Here is a 19788-nt window from a genome sequence, read left to right as displayed (position 1 = left end):
CCTTGTCATAAGTCGGAAATCTTTTGTTGGCTGAAGTGCCCCAAGTGAGTCATGTCCGACCAGATGCAGTTACTTTGTCATAATCCTTGACTTTTGCATAGGTCGCCCTTGCGGGTTTCAACCTATCAGGATAAGCACATTTTTTTTCATTTTTTTTTGTATGTCTCTAACTTTTGCATGGACCGCCCTTTCGGGTTTTCAATCCATCGAGACGCTCTTTTTTGCCTAAGCCGCTTTTTCAAGTTTGCGACTTATCGAGCTTTTCATTTTAACAAAGTATTTCTTGACTGCATTGGCATTCACAGGACATACAAGTTTGTCACCTTTCTTTGTAATTAAGCATTCTTTTGCCCCTGGAATCCGGTGACGTATTTTTGAGCACAAAGCCATTTTCTTGACATTCACGGGGACGAGCCTTCTTTGTTGAATACTTGATATAACTGTCTGTGGCGCACGACAATAACATTTTTGAATTCAACCCAGCTTTAGCTTTCATTGGAAACTCTGTTGACAGGACTTTGACCTCCATGTGGGACACTGCCTTTAAATTGTATACTGAGGGATGGTGGGGGGGTTGCCCCTGCTAAAGTGTGCACTTGAAGTACAATATCCTTGCAAGGCAGATGGTAGCATCTTGTGCCAGTCTTTGTGTATGAAAGTCCTCTTCAGGACGATCTTTCTTGATATTTGCAGCTTCGATGGCCAAGATTCCCCAGTTGGCGAGAAATTTCATTGGAAACTTCTTCATCATCCCTTGTCAGCCTCGGATACAAGGAACTCAAAGTTGAGAGAGAGTACATGGTTTAAGTGTTCAACGGGTTTATTAATGCATGATTTGATTATTGATATAAACATTATGATTATGCAAATATGTGGAAATGATTTAAAGAAAAGAATTTTTGGTTTTTTGTATTACCATCTTTCCAGAAAAAGCACAAAATAAAAACAAAGTCGGGATCAAAGCGACCTTATAATTAATGATGAAAATACATAAAGCAAAAAGCCCTAAATAAGTTCACTTCCGTCTCGGGTGGGACGAAAGGTTTTCTTTGAAAAACATAAAGCAACAAACAAGCATATTAATTGAACCAATGAGTAGTAAAAAGAAACATCATCAAAGACCCAATTGCAGCTAAACATCAAATTCCAAGATCCGATAGCGGATTAACTTGCAGATTCCAAATCAAATTCTTCAAAAGGTATGAGGTCTTTTCGGATCAATTTCTGAACTATCTTCTGCAATGCAAAACAGTGCTCAATATCATGACCTGGTGCCCCTTGATGGAAAGCACAAAAGTGGTCAGGCCTGTACCGGGATGTCAATTTTGCTGGCACTGGAAGAGGTGCCTTGGTATAGACCAAATTCCTTTCAAGCAACTTTGGAAGCAACTCTGCATACTTCATGGGAGTGGGATCGATCTGTTTCTTTGAAGTCTGTTGTTGATATTGCTGAAACTGAGGATGATAAACCGGATTTTGAACAGTATTGGTGATGGGCTTAATAGCAGCAACAGAGTGAGAAATCAAATACTGTTGTTGACTTTGTTGAAATTGGGGTTGAGAACCCGGATTTTGAACAGCATTGATGGGCCTAGCAGCAGCAACAGAGTGAGAAGCCAATTGTTGTTGTTGAAGTAGCACTTTTATATCTGGGTCTTCGAAAAAATCGGTATTATTTTCAATCAACTTCTGAACTTCTTCCTTCAAAGAGTAACACTGCTCAGTGTCATGACCTGGTGCCCCTTGATGAAAATCACATTTGAGGTCAGGGCGATACCAAGATGGCAGCGGATTCGGCACCCGAGGAGGTGGTCTGGTTTGAACAAGTCTCTTCTTAAGCAAGATAGGAAGCAGAGTTGCGTATTTGATAGGAATTGGGTCAAACTGCGATGCTTTCCGAGCCTGATTTTGAAGAATAAGCTGCTGAGGAGCCTGACTTTGAGGGATAAGCTGCTGAGGAGCCTGATTCTGGGAAGTAAATGGCTGAGGCTGTTGAGGAACCTATTGTCGAGGTCGTTTCATGCACATTGGCTGACATAATGGCTGAGACTTTTGCCGAACAAGCGGTGAATCCTTTGCAGCCATCAATGAAGATACTAGGCTAGTTAACCTCTCTACCTCAGCCCGAAGTGTTGTTACCTCTCCTCGAAGCTTGTGAACCTCTTGCTTAAGTTGATCCACCTTTTGCGTTTGTACGAGTGTCTGCATATGCGAGCCGAACTTGGATGAAGACATCGGACCACTTTACCGATGGATTGAGCTCTTTAGACAGAAACAAGGTATGAGACACAGACTAGAAACTATGAATGCAACATGATGCATGATCTGTTTATGCAAAAAATGTACAAATTTTTTTGTTATCGAAGGATTTATCAAGGTAAATTGTAAACATTGCAGGTGAACATGGTTTCATTTTGAAGATTTGTAAAGATATTGCAATAGGTTTCCTTTTCAAAAGGTAAGAACGAACCCAAGGAAGAAGTTCTTAACAAAAGCAAAAGCTTCGGTAAGATTTTTGAAGTTGTACTGCTTGGTATTCATTCTTACAAAGGTCCATTCCTTCGATGTTTACAAAAAACTTTGCTAAATCCTTTGATAGTTTTATGAATGGGAAAAAATGTCTATGGATGAATGCATGAATGCGTGATGATGCTGAGAAAACATGATGAGATTCAAGGTATACAATGTTGGAGTTTAGGGATAACAACGCCATTTGGTAAGGACTATGGTTTCAACTGCACAAGTAACAAGGGTTCTACCAAGGTTCCCGAATTACAACCGCCACAGAACTTTATCGGATACCGAGACAACACCCGGTCCAACAACGTTCGTAGGAAAGTCTAGTTCGAGTGTAGCATTGCAAGTAGACTAATACCGAGACATCACCCGGCTTAGCCACCGCACTACATCCTAAAAAAGGCCAAGATGGGTTAAGGGTTACTAAAGGTCCTTAGCGTACAAACGGAAACTTAAAAGCAATAGAGTCTAAGCGTGACAACACCCGCCGACATATATCACTTTTAAGCTCCTCCGCTAAGTGTGGTTATCTCACATGTAACAAGACACGAGAATACTCTCGGTATGCCACTATGAGTTTACCACTCCTATCTTATGTTTCGCTCAAGCCCGGGTATAGAGCTTATTTTCTCACCCCTCACGTAACAAAAAATATATACAAAATAATAAAGCATAAAAGATAAAGGAAGAAAGGTGGGTTTGACCCGCATAGGATCCCCAGCGGAGTCGCCATTTTTGTAGACCAAGATTTTCGGGTGTCAAGCCATTGATTGGACTTGAACCTTCAATCTACCGGACTTGCTCGATTTTATTCTTGGGAAGGGAAAAAGAGATTGAAAAACCCTTTTTGGATCCGGGGGTCGGTTACGATTCGGGAAGGTGTTAGGCACCCGCATCGTTCACGGTACTCCGTGAGAACCTCTTTCTAACTTTATTTTATTTGAAAATTTATTGATTAAAGTATGAGTGAAAGAATGGAGGGAGAAGAAGTAGGAGTTTTGGTTATTTTTATTTGATTGATTTGGAAGGAATAAACCCTTGCCTACGTACCCTTTAAAAGGGATCAAAACCACCGTAGTTCACTCTTAAAAATATATTTTTTGTGGGTTGGGTTGATTTTAATTATTTTTGAAAATGATTTTGAGAAGGGTTGCGAGACCTCAAGGTATAGAAGAATAAAATAGAAGTGAGGTTGTTTCATTTTATTTGAGAAATTTAGTCTAAGTTTAATTAAAGTTCATTAAGGAGTTTGATTAAGAAAATAAAGGAAAAATCACTTGGATTTGGATCCAAGGTTTATTAAGAAAATAATTTGACTTTTGCTTATTTGATTTTTGAGATAAAAAAAAGATTTTTCTAAACTAACGGAAAGCGAGCGTAACAACGTGAAAAAATAAAGCGAGAGTAAAGCAAAGTGATATGGTGTCGGTGCAAGTGTCGGTGCTTGTGTTACCTACCTTATTACAAAAATTCCTAGATACATTCTATGGCCTCTTTGCCAAGCTACAAACCAATGGTAAGAATATACATCCATTTACTATTTATACATACTAAAATATCATGGAATTTAACATAAATTGCGAGAATAAAAATGCATGAGATGATACTAGAAGTAAAGCAATCATAATAAGATGATAAGGAATTTGAAAGCATTGCATGGATTATCATAAAGAAAGCGTGATGTCAAAATATTAAGGCAATGCATGAAGTAGAACTTGAAATTTTAAAGCAAAAAAATAGCAAGGGATATTATGGAATGAAAAATTTAAAATGCATGGAATTAGAGTTGAATTTTAAAGCTAAATTGTAAAAATGTTTGATGAAACCACCCAAAAGATGCATAAAATGATTGTAAAGCCAACATATAATTGACAATAATGCATGATGTTGAGATATCAAGGGAAAGCATGAAATGATTATTAAAATAATAGAGCAAAATTTATCAAAGAAAATTATGGAGTAAAAACATTTGAAAAGTCATGGAGATTCAGGTATTTAAAAAAAAGCTTGGAACCATAGTCACAAAAAAAATGAGTTTAAAAATGCATGAGTGATTTTTGTTTACAAGCTTGCATAAGTTATGATATGTGAGATAGAGATCAAATTAGCTAGCTAAAACTAGATGCTAAACGACGTATGATATCAAGTTTTAAACAAGAAAATACGTGAAAATTGACTTAAAGCATCGAATACGCTAGAAATAATAATGCATGGCGGTAAATTTAAACAAGATGTTAAAAAAAATGAACATGATGAAATGATTATAAAAAATGCAAGGGTTCAAAAGATGAAACGCAGGGGAAGAAACAGACAAGTAAATGGGCCTAAGAGCAAATTTGGTTGAAGCAGATCCAAGAAACTGGACCGGTTCAGGACCTGGGTCGGTTCAACCGAACCGGTCCAGCAACTACACTAGCTGAAAACACAAATACGGTTCCAATTTTCAGTTTTGGTCAAAACTTTCACAAAATCAAAATCGATCTGTTCTCTTCTTCTTCTGCTTTCTTAATTGTCCAGATCATGAATTAAAACCACAACAAAGAAACACCAACACAAACTAGATTAATCATTACCTCTTTCTCTGTTGCTGAGGCTCGGATTCGAACCGTGCTTTGTTGCCTTCGTGTGGTTCTTTCACGATTCGGTCCTGGATTGTAGCGTTTGTTTCCTTCCGTCACCGGTTCAGACTCGATTTAGTTCAGTTCCCTTCCATCCTCAATCCGTTTGTTTCCTCCTTCACTGTTTAGACTCGATTTGTATCTTCTTGTGCAACACCGGTTCAGTTTTGTTCACTTCTACACCTACAGTTCAGAATCAGTTTTGAACAGTAATGACGTTCTTGATTTTGTGTTGAGATGGTTTGGATAATGGATCGGGAAATCATTCGATGTGAAATATGTTTGTGTCGTACATGGATTTTGGAGGTCGTATTGTGAAAGGGTTATGGGTTTGAGGATTGAAGTTGGTGTGTTGTTACATTTTGTGCGTGAACGGATTAGGTGAAGTTGAAGCTATGTGTTACGGTGGAGGATGCGTGAGTGTCGATGATGATAGGTTTGTGGTTTACGTGGTTTTGGATTTGTGAATTAATTTGTGAGTGTTGATGAACACTGTTTTGCCTATTGTTGATGAATGTGATTCAGGTTTGAGAATTGTTTTTGCTGTTGGAATGAACTGAATCGTAAAAGGTGGGTTAAGCTGCTAAAAAAATATTATGAGTGTTCTTGAGAAAAATTCAAGTAAAATGGGTTTAGATCTTCATTTGGGAGCTGCCGTTTGGAATTTGTGTTTCCTGTAGAATTCAGTGCAGTCCCCTTTTTCATCAATGATTGGATAGCTTATATAGTGACCAACTAGGTTAAGACTAGTGATTGGATAAAAGACAAGATTGCCCTTAATGAAACTTGGAGAGAAAGAAAATGCTTTGGATGCTCTTCGGACCAATAACAATGTAACAAGTAGACTTAAGACAAAACAAATTGTTGATAAAAACAAAATAAAAATGACATTAAAAGCAAAAGAATAAATGGTAAAAATGAAATAAAATAGAATTGTAAAATAAAATAAAAGTGATAAAAAAAGTAATAAAATTTAAAGCTGTCGAAATCTCGACTGAGACGACTAAAACTTGCGGTGTTTTAAAACACGAACAAAACTTTTTAAACGGTTTAATCATGCGGACAAAAAGGAAATTACCTAAAAAGGTTTATTTATAAAAAGAAATGAATAAAAGACTTTAAATATTTTAAAAGCACGCGTAAAAATTTAAAAATGCCTGAAAAGACAAATAAAGCAATTTCAACTGGACAAAATTTTACTTGCAAGATCACAGACTTTGAATGATTAAACAACAACTGAGAAAGATTTTAACTCGTTAAAGCGAAAAGAAGAGAAATTGAGCCGTTTTAAAATACGGACAAAAATAGGAAAAAACAGAGCAAAGTGGTCAAAATTTGGGGTATGACACATAATATCATGTGGAACTGCCATAGCTCAACTTATGGAGGCCACCACAGTGGAGAAAGAACAGCTGCAAAAGTTTTGCAAAGTGGATTCTAGTGGCCCACCCTTTTCAAAGATTGCCACGACTTTGTCACAAGATGTGACAGATGCCAAAGGACATGTAACATATCAAATAGGAATGAAATGCCCCTAAAAGGAATCATTGAAGTTGAACCATTTGACTGTTGGGGTATTGATTTTATGGGACCATTCCCTTCATGTTACTCTTATCTCCATATTCTAGTCTGTGTTGATTATGTCACAAAGTAGGTTGAAGCGATACCATGTGTTGCTAATGATGCCAAAATTGTTGTCAACTTCCTTCAAAAGAATATTTTCACTAGGTTTGGAACCCCTAGAGTATTGATCAGTGATGGGGGGAAGCATTTTTGCAATAATTTTCTTGAAAATGTGCTCAAAAAGTATAACATTAAGCACAAAGTTGCAACTCCCTATCACCCACAAACTAATGGTCAAGTAGAGGTTTCAAACCGACAGCTGAAACAAATCCTAGAGAAAACAGTTGCGTCAAATAGAAAAGATTGGTCTAGGAAATTAGATGACACACTATGGATAAGTGGTCTAGAAAAGATTGGTCTAGTACCTTTGCAAGAATTGTTGTTCCATAAGGTGAATGAATGATGGATTGAATGTTGTGCTTTAACTTCCGTAGGAATGCCTAACTCAAATTTTGTGTAGCCTACTTATCCAAATATATCCCACCTTTCACCTAAGCCCTGTTATAACCCTAAAGACCTCAAAAGTGTGTAATGATATTGACTTTGATTGATGTTTAGAAACTTTTCAAGCGTATGGTAATATGTAGACCTGCATGTCGACTGGTAGAACCCGATTTCAATTTGATGCGAGGAGTTGTGAATTGGTGGATGCGAACAAGTCAAACTAGCTCATCTTTAGCTAGAAGGAGAATGAACTTTTGGGTACTATCGTTTTGTCAGGTAACTGTTATTTTACTGTCGTTTGTCACTGTTGCAAGCAAATTCCTTGAGGACAATGAATGGTTTAAGTTTGGGGTTGTAGGGTACTAGAGAATAATAGAACAAAAAAATTCGATATGAACACTAACGTAGTTGCAGTTTACTATACAACGGAGGGAAACCTGATTTGTCTAAGGTCCATGTTGATGTTGCACTGTTTAAATTGTAGGATCAGCTAAACAAAATTAAACGTCGTCTCAACCATATAGACACAAGGATGTATAGTGTTGAGTATCCTCATCCATACAATGACTCGTATGGAAGCGTCCAGTACACTCAGATGAAGCTCTGAAACGATAACGATGCAAGAATGAAACCGGGGGCGGATTCACCACTCAGCTAGCCTGGGCACGCGCCCGGGCTCAACCCATACTCAGGGCGGATCTCTTTGGGGACCTATTGGAGCCATACCATCCCCCAAGGTTGCTATATATCTCATATTAGGCACAAATAATCAATAAGTTTCCCTTAGTTGCAATGGAATGGCGAGTATCGCCTCTGCTTTTTAGTATTTCTCCTGTATTTTTAATATTAATATTTTATTCAAAAAAGTGTCCCTGTAGGGACTTGAACCGGCTCCCCCACACTAAAATCAAAAGAAACTTACCACTTTATTTACTTACCACTTCTTGTTACATATTGAAACGGTTCTGTATATATTACATACAATTTTGGCACCCCCAACAAATTTAATCAAGATCCGCCACTGCCCGTACTTTCTTTGTATCGCTACAAGAAATTTACAATAGAGTTGAATTTTTGTGACGGTCAAAATCCGTCAATATAGGAAAAATTTATGTAGTTAGATCCGTCTATTGATGACATGCTGTCATTACGTAATTTTTAGGACTTATTGTGACATTTTGATAGAGTTCTCATGCAATTTATACTGTTCTAGAGTGCAAAAAGCTGAAATATTGAAGTCTATTTGAAGCAAATCGCGCCACGCCAATTTCAAGCCGTGCTGCGATTTTGGAAGCAAAAATTCATCTTCCCTGTTTTAATGAAATCGCGGCACGCCAATATATAGGCGCGGCGCGATTTTGACGGGTCATTGATTATGCTATTTGTAAACTCAATTATGAGTAGCTAAATCTCGTAGAGATTAGGTCAGAGATGAATCTATGTAACCCTAATTGATCTTATGTTGCTGTGAAACTCTATTACGTATTAATGAATTTCTAGTCTTTATTAAATTCAATTGTTCTTAATGCTTTTTATATCCTGATCAAATATAAACATGATTTTGTGAGAACGAATGACTACTGACCATAGCTTTCGACTTAGACCTAATTGAATTGTTCTAATAAACATGGTTAGTCTAGGAATGGATAATCGTTTGTTAGTGATATTAGGTTAACGTTCATAAAAACCTTCAAGGATTATTAGACCACCTAAGGAATTAGGGGCTGTAGTTTAAGAAGAGGGTCCTAACTCAAAGGATTGATTAGGGCTAATTTGTTAACTATCGTGAAACTATAAAATCATTAGTAATAATAGGTGCAGTAACCAATTAGGGGAAACATAGAGGATTCGACAGACCTGATCTCATCTCTCTCCATATTTTCTTAACAAATCTATTTCTTTATTTGATTTCATAAAATCAAGCCAAATCTACTGCCTAGTGGCAAAACAAAATAAACTTTTATACATCCTATTTTTATAACGCGATTGAATTATTGAAGTTAAAAACAGTCCTCGTGGGATCGATATTTTTACTACTTCGATAGTATTTGGTGCACTTGCCAAACGTCTATCAAGTTTTTGGCGCCGTTGCCGGGGACTGTTGATTTATTTCAACAAGGCAATTACGTTATAATCTAGGATTTCTGCAATTTAATTTTCTGTTTTTTATTTTTATTTTTCTATTTTAGTATTCATTTGATTACTTTGCGTTGTGCAGTGCTACTAAGGTATTTTGCTGTTTATGCGAGGTAAGGTGAGCTCCGACGATCTCGAATTCGATCCAGAAATTGAAAGGACTGCTAGAGCACTCCGGAAAACTATCCGGTCGCAAAGGTTAGCTCATTCCGTTCCACCAGGTGTTCGAGAACAAATACCGGAGCCACTCTCAACTGAATCTGAAACCATGGGAGACCCTGCACCAAGACCAAAGCTAGGAGATTATGGGTTAGCAACTCATCGCGGTCAACTGACCCACACTTTTCAACCAGCTAACCCCGTTGCTTTTGACATCAAGACAACTGTCCTCTACGGTTTGAGGGACAAGCAATTCGATGGGACTGAAGCTATGAGTCCTCATGAACATTTGAGCCGCTTTGCTGAAACTTGCGAGTTTTGTGTGCAACCAGCCACCGTGACTGAAGCACAAAAGAAACTAAGGCTATTTCCTTTCACCTTGACGGGAAGAGCAAAAGATTGGTTGCTAACAATACCAAACGGGACTGTTCAAACATGGGAAGAGTTAGAGCTGAAGTTCCTTGAGAAATATTTCCATATGTCTAAGTATTGGGAAAAGAAGATGGAGATCTCTAACTTCAAGCATCTATCATTGCCAAATGGCTGTCACGACATGTTTTCCACCTTTACCTACTGTTTTTTCCGTAGGTAAAACTTATCATTGTTTTATTTTGCCCAGGCTCTATAAATTTTCTGGCTCCGCCACTGAATGAAACGATAACGATGAAAGAACCATGTTCTCTATATTTGGTCAGTATAGTTCGAAGGGACTGATTGAGTTAGAAACTTCTTTGCAAAGAACTTTTTATGATATTGTAAAAAGTTTGATTCAGCTGACGATCTACGAAGAAATCAAGACTTGCATAAATAGTCCCGAAGAAGGATTTAGTTTGGCTGATTCCATTCTTGATTGTGTTTAATTATGTTGTTTTATATTAAATTATGTTGTTGAAATTGAGTTGTTGTTGATGATTTTGATTTAGCGGCATTTTTGTCAATTTTTTGTGTTCTAAACACAATTTGAATATAATCCAATACGTGTCGAACCTTCTAAAGTTCGTGTTTGAACATAATCTTGAAAGGTTTCAAATTATATAATTTGGAACAACGTGGTCAGGTGTTTGGATTATATGATCTGAACTAGTTCAAAATTTAGATTATGGTGTCACAAGCATTATTTGAACAATATATCGTGTGTTTAATGCATATTTAGTCATTAGGGTCATTTTCAATGTTTCATTTGAATGTAGTTACATACTAAGATGGTTTTAGCTTGTGTTTATTGAGGGGAAGATTTTTCGGGGTTTATTTTTCATCATAATACAAAATCCTTTTCATTTGAGAAAACTCAAAAATTGTATTGGAGGAGTGTTTTGGAGGGTTTACATGAATTCTTCAAATTTAATACATGTAGTTATAATATTCTTAAAATTAATAATATACTAGTCCCCCTACCCGTGCTATCGCACGGGCAGTTATAGTCTTGATTATAAAAAGTATAGCACCAAGCCAAGTATCATATAGTAAGAAATCAAAATACAGTATATTATGACAAATACAAAAAATTTGGAATTTATGAATTGGTTCCTTGAATGCATAAGGCTATACATTATGAAACACCTCCTTGTATACGACATTGGTTGTGTTATCAATGCAATCTCCATTTTCGTCAGTTATGAGTATTTTCAAACCTTTCCTTGATGTCACCCTGGAGACTGCTACATATAATTGGCCGTGAGAGAACACAGATTGTGGTAGGTATACGCCAACTTGTTTTAATGATTGACCTTGATTTTTGTTAATGGTCATTGCGAAACAAACAGTAATGGGAAATTGCCTACGTTGGAACTTGAACGGAATTCTAGTGTTTGAAGGTTGCAATGATAGTCTAGGCACAAACACCTTGTCCCCAATGTTGCTTCCTGAAATCACCCTTCCTTCCAATACATATCTTCCCATTCTTGTAATTATTAATCGTGTTCCATTGCATAAGCCAGCATTTATGTCTAAATTCCTCAGTGATATATTTTTCTTATAGTGAAAGGAAACAAATAATGTATATTATACTGCTATCATGACGTGTATTGCAAAACATATCATGATATTAAATTGTAACAAACAACCAATGATTTAGAAACTAAATTAAGCAAGACATGCACTCATATTTGGTGAAATAAGAAAATTACCTCACGGATGCCATCCGATTGTGAGTTTCGTTATCAGTATCATATATATACAATTGTGCAAACTTAGGTTGATCCCCTGGTTTAGGCAGCAAACTACCGATTTGGTGGTAATTTTCTCCATTCATTGTAAAAACTGGAGGTGCTCTGCCATTGTTTTTGGTCTTATCGATCTTTGCACCAATTGAAGTGAAGGCGAACATGCTGTTAAATGATCTAATGTTATCCAAAAAATATTTGCTCTTTCTATCATCTTTAAAGTACAACTCATGAAGGGATTGAGGTAGGCGAGCGAATGGTGCAATCTCTATCCTTCCTTGCATGCAGCACATAGAAAATTCTGGTGTTGACGTGCGCCTGTTTTTATTTGCCCTTTCTTCATACCACATTAATGCGTTGCAATCCTTACAAACATACCGCGGTTCCCCAACATCGAAATATTCTGAATAATCAAGGGAGACATGCGCAGCATTAATAGTTTGAGAGTGTGTCATCCAATCAATTTAAAAAAAACTAACAATAATAAATTTGAGAGAATCGGCAAGTATTTTTGGAAATTTACCAACTATATCGGATTCAACCAATAATTTTGTTCTCTTGCGTCTTGTCCTTTTTTTAGATGGCATGATGTTTTCCATCACCTCCACGCCTTCTGTGGCACGCAAATGATCATATTAACATAAAAAAGAGAAAACTATTCGCTCAAGAGAAATGCACGAACAACATATATTATTTTAACCTACCATAATCATTGTCAGGAACATCATACTGCTCGCTATTTTGTGCACAATTAAACCAATCATGCGGGGGTTCAATCTCATCCACATCCGATTCATCCGATAGTGTTTCACTATCGCTTATATCAACGTTATCCCCTAAAGGAAAAAAAATGAGAAATTCACAAAATTTAACAAAACAGGGAGACAATATCTTTTAAAAACAGGACATTAAAGGTTTTGTAAATTTTTTCATTATAGGTCTATACTTGACTACAATAATTCAGTACATGTGAGCACCTTCATTATCGTAAGTGTATTGATTGGAAACTGTCGGCGGAACGTCTTCTGGGCATATGTTTTGAATTCTGAGACCACTACCTTGATTTCCCACATGCGTTAGACTATATTTTCCAGGACCAATTGGTTTGAGGCCTACTTTATCTAACGGTAAAGTTCCATTTTCTTTATGCGTTGATGGAGTGTCAGCTACATTGAACAACATTGATCAAGGACTGCGACACAACTTGCCACTTTTATAGTAATAAAAACTACTGTGCTACCTTCGTGTCATTTAAAACTACGAATCAAAATTACATACCGTTGGTTTTGCGCCTTTTAGCAGATTCCATTTCCGATCAACAATGATAAAAAAACACAGCATGAGCCTATTATGACATGAGGAACCGTGTTTCATCCCCTATAAGTCACCTTTCTTGTTTCCTGAATATCTGAAAGGATAATGCGATTCACATACACATCAAGGAATAAAACAAAATATGAAAGAAAGTTGAGAAAATAGACTAACAAACATCATATAAATAAATATAAAGTAGAGTTTAAAAGTTTTTGTAACTTAAGCGAAAGATTAATTTTGAATGAACAATGATGTGATAAGAGGAATTAGGAACAGCTTTTTATATTTTTTTTTTTGAGTAAAAGAACATCTTTTTATATATTAGCATCATCTATGAAGTGCAAAATAATTTTTGAAAAAAGAAAAAGAAATATACAATAGCTTTAGTACTAATGAACTTCACTTAGAAAACCAGAAGTAATCTATATTTTGGAGGGCCAAAAATTTAAAAGAACAACATGATATTATATTCTCATGTATTATGTCGTTCTTTCAATTCTTTTGAAATATCAACTATATATTTAAATATAAACTTAACCATCTAAATTGTTCCCCTCTAAACAATTTACATAAAATATGTAGAGTTAAATTATAAAACAAATAAACAAATTGTCTCATAAACAATTGACTTTTTTTTTTAATAGCTCATAAACAATTGACTGAACAGAATTAACATGAAAAGTCAAATATTTAGTGTTAAATTAGACATCACAGAAAGCTCAAAAGCAATATTTGGATCTGTCAACAATTCTAAACTTTACCTTTTCCAAAAAAAAAAATTATCAAGGACTAAACAAAGTACAAAACTTTAGTTTTTCAAACCCACCGCCATCACAAAAATTACAGAAATCAAAATATCAACGAATTGCAAAAATACAAACGGAAGAACAAATTAGTAAACCTAAATTCAGAAAAATATCAATATCTAAAATTAAAAAACACTGCAACCAATCAAAATTGAGCAAAAAAATGCGTAATTAAAAAAAAAGAGCACCTTATGAAAATTGAGGTTATTTCCAAATTCAGCAGCGAGTTCCTTAACTCTATGAACATCAACTTCAGAAGAATTATCAAGATTATCAACGATAACCGTTTTGAAACCGCCGAGTAAAAGCTGAAGAATTTTGGAGTTACATTTTTTTTTAATGAGCACGTTCAATGAGAGGCATTTTGGCATATATAGAGTTTGATTAATGTATAGAATCAAACAAAAAGGATTTCGATTAATTAGTCTATAAGATTTTTAGTCTATAAGATTTTTATGTGGACATATATAATTACTATAGCATCTCAAAAACATCTTTAAATTTCAGCATATACAGAGTCAATGGTTAAAACAACTCTTGGGTATACATATTTATCATGCAATGAGAAGTTACATTTTTTCTATATGTAATGTGAGAAATATGAATTAGTGCAATTTTTAATGCTCCAACTCAAGAGGTTCATTTTATGACAGTTGAAAGGTGAATAGCCCCATCAGTTGAAAGGCAACAAACATGAAGTTGAAAGGTTCTTGAATTGTGCTTGCAATGCATTAAATATGGGAACACCGAAGAGTTGGCGCCAATAGGTCAAGAATTAGGGTTGGCAACATTTCTTAACATTGTTATTAGTATTAGAAATAAGTTTGATTAATTATAAGCATTTATTGATAATTCTTTGAAAAATCACTCTTTCAGAAAATGTGAAAGATTTTACCATTTGTCCCTATATTTTCAACGCTTCAAACTCCTTAATAAAACTTTATTGTACAAAATGTTAAAACATTAAATTAATTAAAATTGATGAAACAAATAATTGTCAGAAAAAAACAATACCAATTTTGAGATAAGCACCTCCCAATGTGATTGACAAAGGGACCAGGAGCTGCCATCAACATTAATATTGATGGTGTTATTCAAAGGGGAAGCTTCACAGTGATATCATATTCCTCTATCTATTAAAATAAACTTCGTAATTCCTTTTATTATTTTCTTTTTGGTATTTAGCTAGTTTTCTCTAGCTAGAATCCTTATAGCCTCTCTAATGATGAACTTTACTAATGGTTATTTTATGGGTCTTGCTAACAAGTGCCCTAAGGGCATTGTTTAAGGAACCCACAAAAAGAAACTATGTCTTGAAAATACAAGTCCAACACATGTTAAAGTCATAACCGTACAATTTTCAATGCAAAAGTTGCTACTTTTAGATGCTTAAACAATGCCCTTAGGGCACTTGTTAGCATTTTCCTTATTTTATAGGTCTTATAATGCCACATTAATTTAAAGCAGTTCACACATGTTTTATTTCAATGATGAATTTCAGAAAACTTATATCGTGTTCCACAACTTTAAATCACCTTAATATTTTATTCAAAATTATAAAATGTAAGTAGGAAAATAGGATGTGGCATGCATACTTGTAAACAAAGTAAATTACTTTCTGAAATTAGGGCTATGCCATGTTGTGTACTCAATGACAAAACTTGTTAAAAAGAAATGTTATTTGAACAACTATGTGACAACTTGGGGAGCCCCTAATATGCACCTTTAAAAGAGGGTCCAACCATGGACCTTTTAGTTCAACCTGCTACAATAGGTTATGTAATTAAAAAAAAAATTGTGGCTCCTTTATGAGCAGGATAACACACCCATTTCCCTCATGCCTTTATCTCCTCAATTTTCCCGTCGTCATTCTCTGACGCTCAAACAGCTTTTATTAAAAACAAATCTGGGTAAGAGAATTTCAAGCTGCAGTCTTCACATGAATGCTTGATGTCTTCTTTTATAAATACATATAGATTACTTTGATTTATTACTTACTCCATTGAATTCATTTACTTTGCTTTTCCGAGTTTAAAAGCTTGATGGGCATTTTGTTGGAACAAAATGTGTTTAACAATGAACCTTAAAGAGTTTTGATGATAACAAGGTATTAAAAATTGTAAATTGGACTAGCTAATATTTGTTCAAGTGTACAGGACCATAATTAAAAAGTTACATCATTTATTGGTTCTAAATGAGCAAATAAATAGCAATAGGAATCAACAAAATTGAAGCTTAGACGCTCCTGAAGGCAACTTGCTCCTGAAGAGAAAAAACGCTCCTGAAGTAAAGCCGCTCCTGAAGAGAGTAAAGTGCTCCTGAAGAATAGTGCTCCTGAAGACAAGAGGTCCAGAAGCGCCACATCATCAGAAGCTGCGTTATCAGAAGCTGCATCATCAGAAGCTGTGTTATCAGAAGCTGCCTCATCAGAAGCCATTTCACCAGAAGCTGAAGATCAACTGAATTTGAGAAATTCAAGGATTCAAGAGTTGTGTCATGTATCGAAATTCATCAAAGGACATCAAAAGATTAGTGGAACTTTGCAACGGTCATTTCAAAGGTGTTTGAAGGCATGTGCTTGCAATTTTGGACGAAAGCGTTGACATTGTACTTTGTACGAACTGTACAACCACCTTCTCCACTATTCTGTTTTGTGTCTACGCTAATGGACAAGAAAACAGCTCCAGAATAACAGCTATGCCTGTAAAGATGTTCCTTCACAATGTGATTGGATTTCAAATTGATTCTTCATAGGACAACAACCAAATCAGGCAAAAGATCATTGGTGAAAGATCAAGCTTCAACAACGACTCTTTGATATGCTGGCAATTTCACAACGTCTCTATCACACCTTTATATAAAGGAGTGAAGACTTAGAGTTTTGGTAATGCAAGAACGCTGAACGAAAGACTCACAACATTTTTACAAGTGCCAAACCTCTGCTGAAATTGTTATGCATTCACTTAGAATTTCTGTGTCTCAAAGTTTCATCTTAGAAATTCTTAAGTTATTGAGTCTGTATCTGATTTGTATTGTCAGCACCTCTGATTGTATATCAAGTGTTCAACCTTAAACAATTTTCTGTGTAATTTTGTTTAGTTAGAAGTCTCTTGTAGTTGTGCTTGAGCAAGGAAGTCTCTTGATTGTGTTCTTGAGCATAGGAAGACTCTTGCAAAGTGTGCTTGAGCAAAGGAAGTCTCTTGCAGGTGTGCTTGAACAATTGTAATCATATATTACTCTTAGTGAAATCTCCTTGGAAGTGCAAGGGGACTGGACTACTTCCGGATTGTGGAAGGAACCAGTATAATTGCTTTGTGTCGTTCTTCTTCTCTATCTCTCTCTGTTTTATTCCGCTGCATTTAGATTCTGATTACCACTTCATAAGCTGTCTCACTTAGCTTCTGATCAGTGTGTTCAGTTTTTAGGAGAAATTGAAGAATTTTCCAAAACACAATTCAACCCCCTTCTTGTGTTTTTTCTCACCTTCACATTTAATTGAGTTTGTACATTCTTTGCACATGGTTGATAGCACGTTGATTTTAGAATCAAAGGTCCTAAATCTCTTTTATGAGTTTTTTTTTAACAACTTTTGTGTATTTCTACCAAATCTAATTTGCAAAGTTTCTATCCGAAATCAACGAACCAGTATTAGTAGTTAAAAGACAACATAATACGTAGATATTGTATATTAATTAATTGTAAATGGTAAAGCTAACTAAGGTCAAAGGACATTGACGAGAACATCTACGCCTGGAGAAGAAGACTGAGGAAAGAGAGCACAGTAAAAAAAAATTAAAAAGAACAATAGACACCGGCTATAGCCTGTTACATTTGGGAGGTGTATGTTTGGACCTTTTTATATGAGGTCCATATTAGGGGGACCCGACAACTTGTGGGACAATCAAAATATATAAATAAATGTAAGTGTCGTGACACAAAAACCAAAACAATAAAGAGAGAAGATAAAAAACATGATATAAGTATGAAAGAAAAAGTTATCACAAAATAGTTGTTCAAATGGAGAGGATCTTGACCCTTCAAATATCATATCTCCTTGTTAAAATACTCCCTCCGTTTCTAAATATAAGCAAAATTTACTTTTCAGGTTCATTCAATTAATGATGTATGTGGTTCATATTATGAACCACATACATCATAGACCACATACATCATTAATTAAATGAATCTAAAAAGTCATTTTTACTTATATTTAAAAACGGAGGAAGTACTCCCTAAAAAAACGGAGGGAGTACATCACTTTCTTAGCTCCAAGAAGGCGGACCATGTAAAATAAGAGGCTGGAATGGATGCACGTTGGCACTTGTGCAGGCTCGTGCCCCCATATATATATATATATATATATATATATATATATATATATATATATATATATATATATATATAGCTTGTCGGGCAATATAATTACTACCGAGTATTATTCATAAAAATTACTCGTTTGGTTGGGGATCTTAAAACGTGAGTTTAGAGGTGATAAAAGTGAGTCTAGTGAAAAACAAGTGTTTGGGTCATTATTTTTAAAATTGATTTTGGCATTCAAAAGCAATTCCAGTCGAAGCTGGTATTTCAAGCTTCTGGCGTTCGCGGTGAGAATCACTGCAATTGTTTTCTTATTTTATACCAGTGAATTCCCTCTATTTTACATATTTATCCCTTGCTTCTAATGTATACATAAATTGCACTGAAAGGATAAATTTCCAATTTATATATTTTTTGGTAGAAAAAATTGTTAATTTATTTTGTACTATTAAACCGTAGTCCTATTTATTTTGACGGTGTAAATAGTAAAAGTCTCTTTTATTATTTTTTTATCGGTTATTAATATATATGTAAATAAATAGGATTTGATAATCTATAAATAATTTTGTCAAAACAATTCTATAAATAACTAATTTATTTTGACAATTATAAATATCTAAATTTAATAATACTAATTATATTTAATTTTTTAGGGGATAAATTAGATTTAAATATTTATATAAAGTAGAAATGAAATATAATTGTAAATACATATATTCAAACCCTTTTTGGTAATTATACATTTAAAATCAATTTTGATTCAAGTTATCCAAACAACATAAAAAGATGAGAATCACTTTCATATTAATGTATCCAAAGATAAAACAATTCTATTAAAATCAATTCAATCAAAATCAATTCCATGAAAATCAATTATTACCACCGCGGAACCAAACACACACTTGCACTGTGTTTGGTAGAGGAGAATTAGGGGAGAGAGAAGTTGAGGGGAGAGAGATAGAAGAGAAGTTGGTCATTTCTCTTGTTTGAAAACCAAAGAAATAGGGGGGAGAGAGTTAAAATGCATGGGACCCACATGTTTTTTATGTTTCTTCTCATGAGCGAAGAAAGTCCTGAGAAAGGGGTATTTTTTCCAGATTTCCATATTTACCCTTGCCTTATTCATTGTTTCATACTCCTCTTTTCTACGTGAGTTCATTTTTTTTAATAAAACATTAAATTCATCAAATTAATTAATAACTAAACTATTTAAACTTATAATTATTAATAAGTAATATAATAAGTAGTAAAATTAATCTAGTTATTTAAACTACTCAAAATTATATCAAGTGATTGAATTAATTAAATTATTTTTGAGATTTTTTTATCACAAGGATATTCTTGTACTTTTTGATACAATCAAAACTTCTCTCTTCTCTATTTCTTTTATCTTTCTCTTATACCAAACAATCCTTCAAATCTACTCTATTTCTCACCTCTTTCTCTCTTCTCATACTCTCTCTTACCAATTTCTCTCTTCACAACTTCTCTTCTATACCAAACATAGTGTTAGTGCACAACCCACGATACCCACGCCTGTCAATTAAAAAATTAACCAATTCAAAATAATCATGACCTTCCTTTTATTTTTTATTTTTTTATCATTTATAGTATCAATGGTTTTTTCTGCAGGGGACCCATTTGCAAGTTGTCGTTCATCGTAGATTATATTATATTTTATTTTATGAGACG

General features: G+C 34.8%; 1 long non-coding RNA gene and 2 pseudogenes across 2 annotated transcripts in view; all 3 read right to left on the bottom strand.

The window, feature by feature from the left end:
• LOC146926833 (disease resistance protein RPP2A-like) overlaps positions 1-19788 on the bottom strand; it is a 90915-nt pseudogene that overhangs the window by 20916 nt on the left and 50211 nt on the right. The window lies entirely within an intron of this gene.
• On the bottom strand, positions 883-3160 carry LOC146926839 (uncharacterized; annotated as a pseudogene).
• Positions 11590-12486, bottom strand: LOC146926838 (uncharacterized). The gene is made up of 3 exons (XR_015005538.1): positions 12364-12486; positions 12183-12272; positions 11590-12062 (listed from the first exon to the last, which is right to left on the bottom strand). It is a non-coding gene; the product is annotated as an uncharacterized LOC146926838 (long non-coding RNA).

The sequence above is a fragment of the Medicago sativa genome, chromosome 4 (assembly GCF_051527215.1).
Source record: "Medicago sativa cultivar Bolivia chromosome 4, Bolivia_mono, whole genome shotgun sequence".
Lineage (NCBI taxonomy): Eukaryota > Viridiplantae > Streptophyta > Magnoliopsida > Fabales > Fabaceae > Medicago > Medicago sativa.
The sequence above is the reverse complement of the archived record's forward strand: the minus strand, read 5'-3'. Positions and strand labels throughout refer to the sequence as shown.